Source organism: Brassica oleracea, chromosome C5 (genome assembly GCF_000695525.1).
Source record: "Brassica oleracea var. oleracea cultivar TO1000 chromosome C5, BOL, whole genome shotgun sequence".
In the NCBI taxonomy this organism is placed as follows: domain Eukaryota; kingdom Viridiplantae; phylum Streptophyta; class Magnoliopsida; order Brassicales; family Brassicaceae; genus Brassica; species Brassica oleracea.
The window spans coordinates 43504061-43512683 of NC_027752.1; positions in this window are offsets into that span (position 1 = coordinate 43504061).

The following is an 8623-nucleotide window of genomic DNA, read 5'->3' on the forward strand; positions in this document are numbered from 1 at the left end:
GGGCTATATTCGTAAAAATGGCTTCTGTTTTTTTGTTTGGTCACAAGGGGTTGAGCTGTAGTTTCACTACGCTTTTAGGTTAGTTTTGCATTTGATTCAAGTTTGGGTATAGGTTTGGGATTAAAATCAAGTTGTGGGTTAGTTTTGACAAAAACCCCTTAATTTAAAATATTAATGACAAAACAAATTTTTATTATACTTTTTTCAATTCTAACAAAATATGTTGAGAAAATTTTATAATATATTAAATTAATTGTTAAAAAATTTGAGTGATGTCTATGTTTCATGAAAAAGAGTTTAACATACATTAATGTATAATGCGGTTGATGACAAAAAAAAATGTATAATGTGGTTAAGATTTTTAAACAACAGAGGACCCCTAAACTTCAATATATAGAACACTTATTGAAAAACTAAATTTCGTAGGGTTAACCTTCAAATTTTGATAAAAACTCAAAAATATGACAATCTTACTTTACGGCATAATTGCAGCCATAACTGACATAGGATGATGGTCAAAGGGGTTTGAAATCTATTTTTGTGTTCGTTTCTCTAGAGAATAGAGATCTCATAGTGTTGGTCCACTGATTTACGCAATTTTTTAATTTTTATTAAATTTGCTGTTAAAAATTAAAGATAATACTCATGTACCAGGAAAGATAGTTTAGAATACATCACTACAATTGTATAATGCGGTTGGAAATATTTAAACAACACTAAAGAGTATAAACTTCACTATATAGAGCATTTACAGATAGCTCAATTTTGTAGGGGGTTAACCTTTAGATGTTGAGAAAAAAAATATGACAATCTTGTTTATTGCATAAGTGCATCATGAACTGACATAGGATAATGGTCAAAGAGGTTTTAAATATTTATTGTCCACTTCTCTAGAGAATATATATTTTATAGTAATTTGTCCACAGATTTAAGCAATATATAAAGTTTTATTAAATTAATTATTAAAAAATTAGAGTAATGTTTATGTACCATGAAAGAAAGTTTATCATACATTAATACAAATTTAGAATGTGGTTAGAAAATTTTAAGAAACACTAAAGATTGTACACTTCAATATATAGAAAACTTACCGAAAACTCAATTTCGTAGGGGTTAACCTTCATATTTTGAGAAAAAAATAAAAAAAATAGGACAATCTTGCTTTAGTGCATAGTTGAATCATGCACTGACATAAGATGATGGTCAAAGAGGTTTGAAATCTTTTTTTGTGTTTGTTTCTCCAGAAAGTAGATATTTTATAATAGTTAGTCCACTGATTTAAGCATTATAATTTTTTTTTATTAAATTAATTGTTAAAAAATTTAGAGAGATGCCTATGTAGAATGAAAGAGAATTTAACATACATTAAGATAAATGTAAAATGTGGTTAGAAATTTTTAAACAAAACTAAAGAGTGTAAAATTCAATATATAGAACACTTACCGGAAAACTTAATTTCGTAGGGGTTAAAAATAGAAGTATTATATGAATTAAATATGACAAAATTATATTAAAAAAGTGTATCAACAAATTTTTTTTTTAAAATTGTTTAATTTAAATAAGTTATCACTCATTTTTAAAATAGGTTAAAATTCGTAAACTTATTAACATATGTTAAACTTTTATATCTACAACTATATATTATATTTTTATTTATTAAGAAACTCTCAACAATCTAATCTATTAATTTAGTGTCATATTTTTATCTACCACTCACAAGTCATATTAGAACCACTTAAAGAATTAGTTAATATGTCATATTTGATTATTTACAATAATAATAAACCAACTATAAATTTAAATTTTATGTTTTTTATTATAACAAAATCTGTTGAAAAATAATCTAACAAAATCTTACTTAAAATTTTAAATAATTTTATAAAATAAAACATTAATTAATTTCGTAATTAGTAATATAATATTGCTATAAATCAATGTTAACTAATTTTTTATTATAAAACAAGAAAATAAAAATTATATACTATTTTTATAAATTCTATAATTATCTTCTGTATTATATAAAAATAGAAGTGCTATATGAATTAAATATGAAAAAAAAATATTAAATAGGTATATCAACAAATTTTATTTTTTTAAATTGTTTAATTTAAATAAATTATCACTCATCATCAAAATGAGTTAAAATTCGTAAAATATATAACATTTTTATACAATCTATGAAGTTTTATTAAAGTAACTGTTAAAAAATTATAGAAAATACTCATGTACCATGAAAGAGAGTTAAGAATAAATTAATACAAATGTATAATGTGGTTATAAATTTTTAAACAACACTAAAGTGTGTAAACTTCATTATATAGAACATTTACCGAAAACTCAATTTCGTAAGGATTACCTTCAGATTTTGAAAAAAATTCAAAAAATATGACATGTATCTTTTATTGCATAAGTGCATCCTGAACTGACATATGATGATGGTCAAAGAGGTTTGAAATCCTCGTTGTGACCTTTTCTCTAGGGAATATATATTTTATAGTGGTTAGTCCACTAATTTAAGCAGTATATAAAGTTTTATTAAACTATTTGTTAAAAATTAGGGTGATGTCTGTGTACCATGAAATAGAGTTTATCATACATTAATACAAATGTAGAATGTGGTTAGAAATTTTTAAGCAACACTGAAGAGTGTAAACTTCAATATATAGAGCAGTTACCGAAAAAACTCAATTTCAGAGGTTTTAATCTTCGGATTTTGAGAAAAAAATAAATAAATATGACAATCTTGCATATTACATAGTTGCATCATGAAATGAATGATGGTTAAAGAGTTTTGGAATCTTTTTTGTGCATGTTTTTTTAGAGAATGGAGATTTCATAGTAGTTATTCCACTAATTTAGGCAATATATGAAGTTTTATTAAATTAATTGTTAAACAATTAGAGACGATACTCATGTACCATGAAAGAGAATTTAGATCACATTAGGACAAATGTAGAATGTGGTTAGAAATTTTTAAACAACACTAAAGAGTGTAAACTTTATTATATATAGGCATTTACCGAAAACTCAATTTCGTAGGGGTTAACCCAACTGTTTAGAAAAAATTAAAAAATTATAACAATCTTGTTTTATTGCATAGTTGCATCCTGTATTGACATAGGATGATGGTCAAAGAGGTTTGAAATATTTGTTGTGTTCGTTTCTCTAGAGAATAAATATATTATAGTGGTTAATCCACTGATTTAAGCAGTATTTAAAGTTTTATTAAATTATTTTTAAAAAAATAAGAGCGATGTTACGTGCCATGAAAGAGAATTTAGCATACATTAAAACAAAAGTAGAATGTGGTTAGAAACTTTCAAGCAACACTAAAGAGTGTAAACTGCAATATATAGAGCACTTATCGAAAAACTCAATTTAATAGGGGTGTTAACCTTCAGATTTTGAGAAACATTAAAAAAATATGAAAATTTTCCTTTATTGCATAGTTGCATCTTGCATTAACATAAAATTATTGTTAAAGAGGTTTGAAATCTTTTTTGTGTCAGTTTCTCTAGAGAATAGAGATTTCATAGTTGTTAGTCCACTAATTTAGGCAATATATGAAATTTTATTTGATTATTTGTTAAAAAATTAAAGACGATGCACATGTACCATGAAATAGAGTTTATAATATATTAATACAAATATAGAATGTGATCAGAAATTTTAAACAACACTAAAGAGTGTAAACTTCATTATATAGAGCATTGCCAAAAAAAACTCAATTTCGTAGGGGTTAACCTTTAGACTTTGATTATAAAACAAGAAAATAAAAATTATATACTATTTTTATAAATTCTATAACTATATTCTGTATTATATAAAAATAGAAGCACAATATGAATTAAATATGACAAAATTATGTCAAATAGGTATATTAACAAAAAAAAAATTAAACTGTTTAATTTAAATAAATTATCCATCATCATTAAAATGGGTTAAAATTTGTAAAATATATAATATTTTTATGCAAAATTAAATTTATTAACATAGGTTAAACTTTTATATCTACAACTATATGTTATCTTTTTATTTATTATGAAACTCTCAAAAATATATTGCTTAAAATGTTTATATACAAAAACATAATATTATATAAGAACCTTTAGTTCATATACTATTTAACAAATATGTTATTAGAAAATTATGAAATTTTAGAGATTAATTTAAAATATTAATGACAAATCAAATTTTTATTATAATTTTTTTCAATTATAACAAAATATGTTGAGAAAAATTTATAAAATATTAAATTAATTGTTAGAAAATTTGACCGATGTCTATGTTACATGAAAGAGAGTTTAGCATACATTAATGTATAATGTGGTTGAGATTTTTAAACAACACTGAAGAGTATAAACTTTAATATATAGAACACTTATTGAAAAACTAAATTTCGTAGGGGTTAACCTTCAGATTTTGATAAAAATTCAAAAATATGACAATCTTACTTTATGGCATAATTGCATTCATAACTGACATAATATGATGGTCAAAGAGGTTTGAAGTTTTTTTTGTGTCTGTTTCTCTAGAGAATAGAGATTTCATAGTGGTTGCTCCACTGATTTACGCAATATATGATTTTTATTAAATTAACTGTTAAAAATAAAAGTTAATACTCATGTACCAGGAAAGAGAGTTTAGAATACATCAATACAGTTGTATAATGCGGTTAGAAAATTTTAAACAACACTAAAGAGTATAAACTTCACTATATAGAGCATTTATAGATAACTCAATTTTGTAGGGGTTAACCTTCAGATGTCGAGAAAAAAAACAAAGAAATATGACAATCTTGTTTATTGCATAAGTGCATCCTGAACTGACATAGGATAATGGTCAAAGAAGTTTTAAATATTTATTGTTTATTTCTCTCGAGAATATATATTTTATAGTGGCTTAGTCCACTGATTTAAGCAGTATATAAAGTTTTATTAAATTAATTGTTAAAAATTAAGAGCGATGTTTATGTACCATGAAATGAAGTTTATCATACATTAATACAAATTTAGAATGTGATTGGAAAATTTTAAGAAACACTAAAGATTGTACACTTCAATATATAGAGAACTTACCGAAAACTCAATTTCATATGGGTTAACCTTCATAATTTGAGAAAAAAAAAAATGACAATCTTGATTTAGTGCATAGCTGTATCATGCACTAACATATGATGAAGGTCAAAGAGGTTTGGAATCTTTTTGTGTCTGTTTCTCTAGAGAGTAGATATTTCATAATAGTTAGTCCACTGATTTAAGAATTATTAAAAGTTTTATTAATTTAATTGTTAAAAAAATTAGAGAGATATCTATGTAAAATGAAAGATAATTTAGCGTACATTAATATAAATTTAAAATGTGGTTAGAAATTTTTAAACAACACTAAAGAGTGTAAAATTCAATATATAGAGCACTTACCGGAAAACTTAATTTCGTAGGGGCTAAATTTCAAATTTTGAGAAAATTTCAAAAATATGACAATCTTGTTTTATAGCATAGTTGCATCCAGCACTGACATGTTATGATGGTCAAATAGGTTTGGAATTCTTTTTGTGTCCGTTTCTCTAGAGAATAGAAATTGCATAGTGGTTAGTCCACTGATTTAGACAATCTATGAAGTTTTATTAAAGTAACTGTTAAACAATTATAGAAAATACTCATGTGCCATGAAAGAGAGTTTAGAATAAATTAATACAAATGTATAATGTGGTTAGAAATTTTTAAATAACACTAAAGTGTGTAAACTTCATTATATAGAGCATTTACCGAAACTCAATTTCGTAAGGGGTTAACCTTCAGATTTTGAGAAAAACTCAAAAAATATGACATGTATCTTTTATTGCATAAGTACATCCTGAACTGACATATGATGATGGTCAAAGAGGTTTGAAATCCTCGTTGTGACATTTTCTCTAGAGAATATATATTTTATAGTGGTTGTTAGTCAACTGATTTAAGTAGTATATAAAGTTTTACTAAACTAATTGTTAAAAATTAGGGTGATGTATGTGTACCATGAAAGAGAGATTATCATATATTAATAAAAATGTAGAACGTGGTTAGAAATTTTTAAACAACACTAAAGAGTGTAAACTTCAATATATAGAGCAGTTATCGAAAAACTCAGTTTTAGAGGGTTTAATCTTCGGATTTTGAGAAAAAAATTAAAAAAATATGACAATTTTGCTTATTACAAAGTTGCATCATGAAATGACATATGATGATGGTTAAAGAGGTTTGAAATCTTTTTTGTGCATGTTTCTTTAGAGAATGGAGATTTCATAGTGGTTATTCCACTAATTTAGGCAATATATGAAGTTTTATTAAATTAATTGTTAAACAATTAAGGGACATTTGCTAAAAACAACCTAAATATTCAAGTCAAACCTAAAAGTGTACCTCACTTTCAGTCAAATGCAAAACCAACCTAAAGGGATAGTGAAAGTACTATTTAACCCATATGACTAAACAAAAAAACAGAAATATATTTTACGTTTTTATCCTTCGGAAGTCTACACGTAATAAAAGAAGTCTACATATATATAGACTTCCTACGAGGTCTACCTTATAGACTTATTTTGGAGTCTACACTATAATTTGATCTAATAATTTAATTTTGAAAATGTATAAAAATAATTATTGTGATATTTTTAACTAATCATCAATATAATGGATAATATGAAGTAAATAAATTAAAATTTCATATAATTGAACAATTTTGAAGAATATATACTAATTTGGTTATCATGTGTTAGACAATGTTCATAGTTTAGAAACAAAAGGTTCTAACATGTTATGTCTTTTAGTGGTTGATTTCATAGGGTTAGATTTTTATTTTTTTATCTTATGTTTTTCTCATAACTCTATCTTATTTTGCAGGTACTTTTTTCAAAACTTTATTTGAGGCATTAAGATTATGAAAAATCAAACATACTCAAGAATACTTTTTAATATATTGCTCTGTAATAATTTCTCATAAAAAATATTAATTTTTAAATAATTGTTTAATGCATAATCTATAAAGATTGTATTCATTTTTAGTTGTGTTTCACTTGTATGATATTATTAATTTTTTTGTTGGATATCAATTTTTTCACAAGATCTAATCAACCAAACAAGTAAAACCACGATAGGCTAAAATAATAACTAACACACATGTGAGAAAAAGAAAATCTATACAAAATTCTCAAAAAGTTTCAAGAGTAAAACTAATCAAAATTTTTTGTAATAAGTTCCAAGTGTATAATTATAACACATTAACTTTTGAAATTCACCCAAGACCATTAAATTACTAACATAGACTGTAAAATAATTAAATCATGAAAAGTATGATGAATAATACACAATTGCACTTTTAATAGAATTTACGACGTAGACTTCAACTGCAGTCTACCTTTGTAGATTTACAAAGACGTCTACACTTATTATCTAACACCAAAAATTTCTTGTTGGCTCTGACTTGATACACAAAGGCGTACAAAGTGTGTCTTAGCTAACTCGATCAAGTTCCGCACTTGTATATCATTCGTGACATGCATAGGAGGAGTATCCGGAGCCATTTGTTGTAAAATGACGTCTGGTAAGGAATATGTTAGCACCACTTTCTCGATTTTCTTGTCCAAACCATAATTTTCTAGTGCCATTTCAAGAAGTTCACCATGTGTAAAACCACCCGACATAAGAAACATTCTCCTTTATTTCCGATTATTGACCAAAAACTCCCGCAAAGAGCCTTTCACCACCCATTCTCCGTATACAACAGGTATCTAAGCCATTTCCTGCAAAAAAAATACAGGTTTACATAATTAGCAAAGAAATATTTCATGTTTCATAAAACCATAAACGAAGACTTACAAATACGTCTACAATTATTAGCTAACAATATTGTCAAATCAAATGAATTACACTTTCATAATTATAAAACATTTTCTTTTCAAAATCACTCAAACCCATTAGGATTAACTAACACACACTGTCAAACAAAAAAAAACAAAAACAACTTAATGAATAATACACAAATTCACATTTTTATAGATTTTTCTATGCAGACTTAATATTCAGTCTCTGAAGATCTAGACGTTCGTTTCAGTTTACAGACGTAGATTGTCAAATAGGTCTACTCTTTGGGTTGGTTTTTGCAATTGACCATTTTACGGGTTGCTTTGCAGTCTACATGTTTGAATTTTTTTGAAAGAGGTTAGTTTTGCAATTGACCAAGTTTGACTTCCAATCAGTAGATTGAAATTAACGTCTACGGGTGTGTAGACATCTTGTGAAGTCTACTCTCAAATCTGACGGGTTGGTTTTGCATTTGACCAAAATAAAAAAAATAGACTTTATATGCAGTCTACATTTTTTTTTCTAAGATAAGAAGACTGCATATGAAGTCTACAATTTAATAAATTTTTGATTGCTTTTTAAACTTTTTGGTCAAACACAAAACTAACTTATTCAACGAAGTCAAAGTTTTGGTCAAATGCAGAACTGGCCTTTTATAGACTTTGTTGGCAGTCTACATTTTGTAGTAGACTTCCGTTGAAGTCTATTTTGAAAAGTCAAAAGTTCGGTCAAATGAAAAACTAGCCTCTTTTAGGTAAACGTCTTAGTAAGTCTACCGAAAA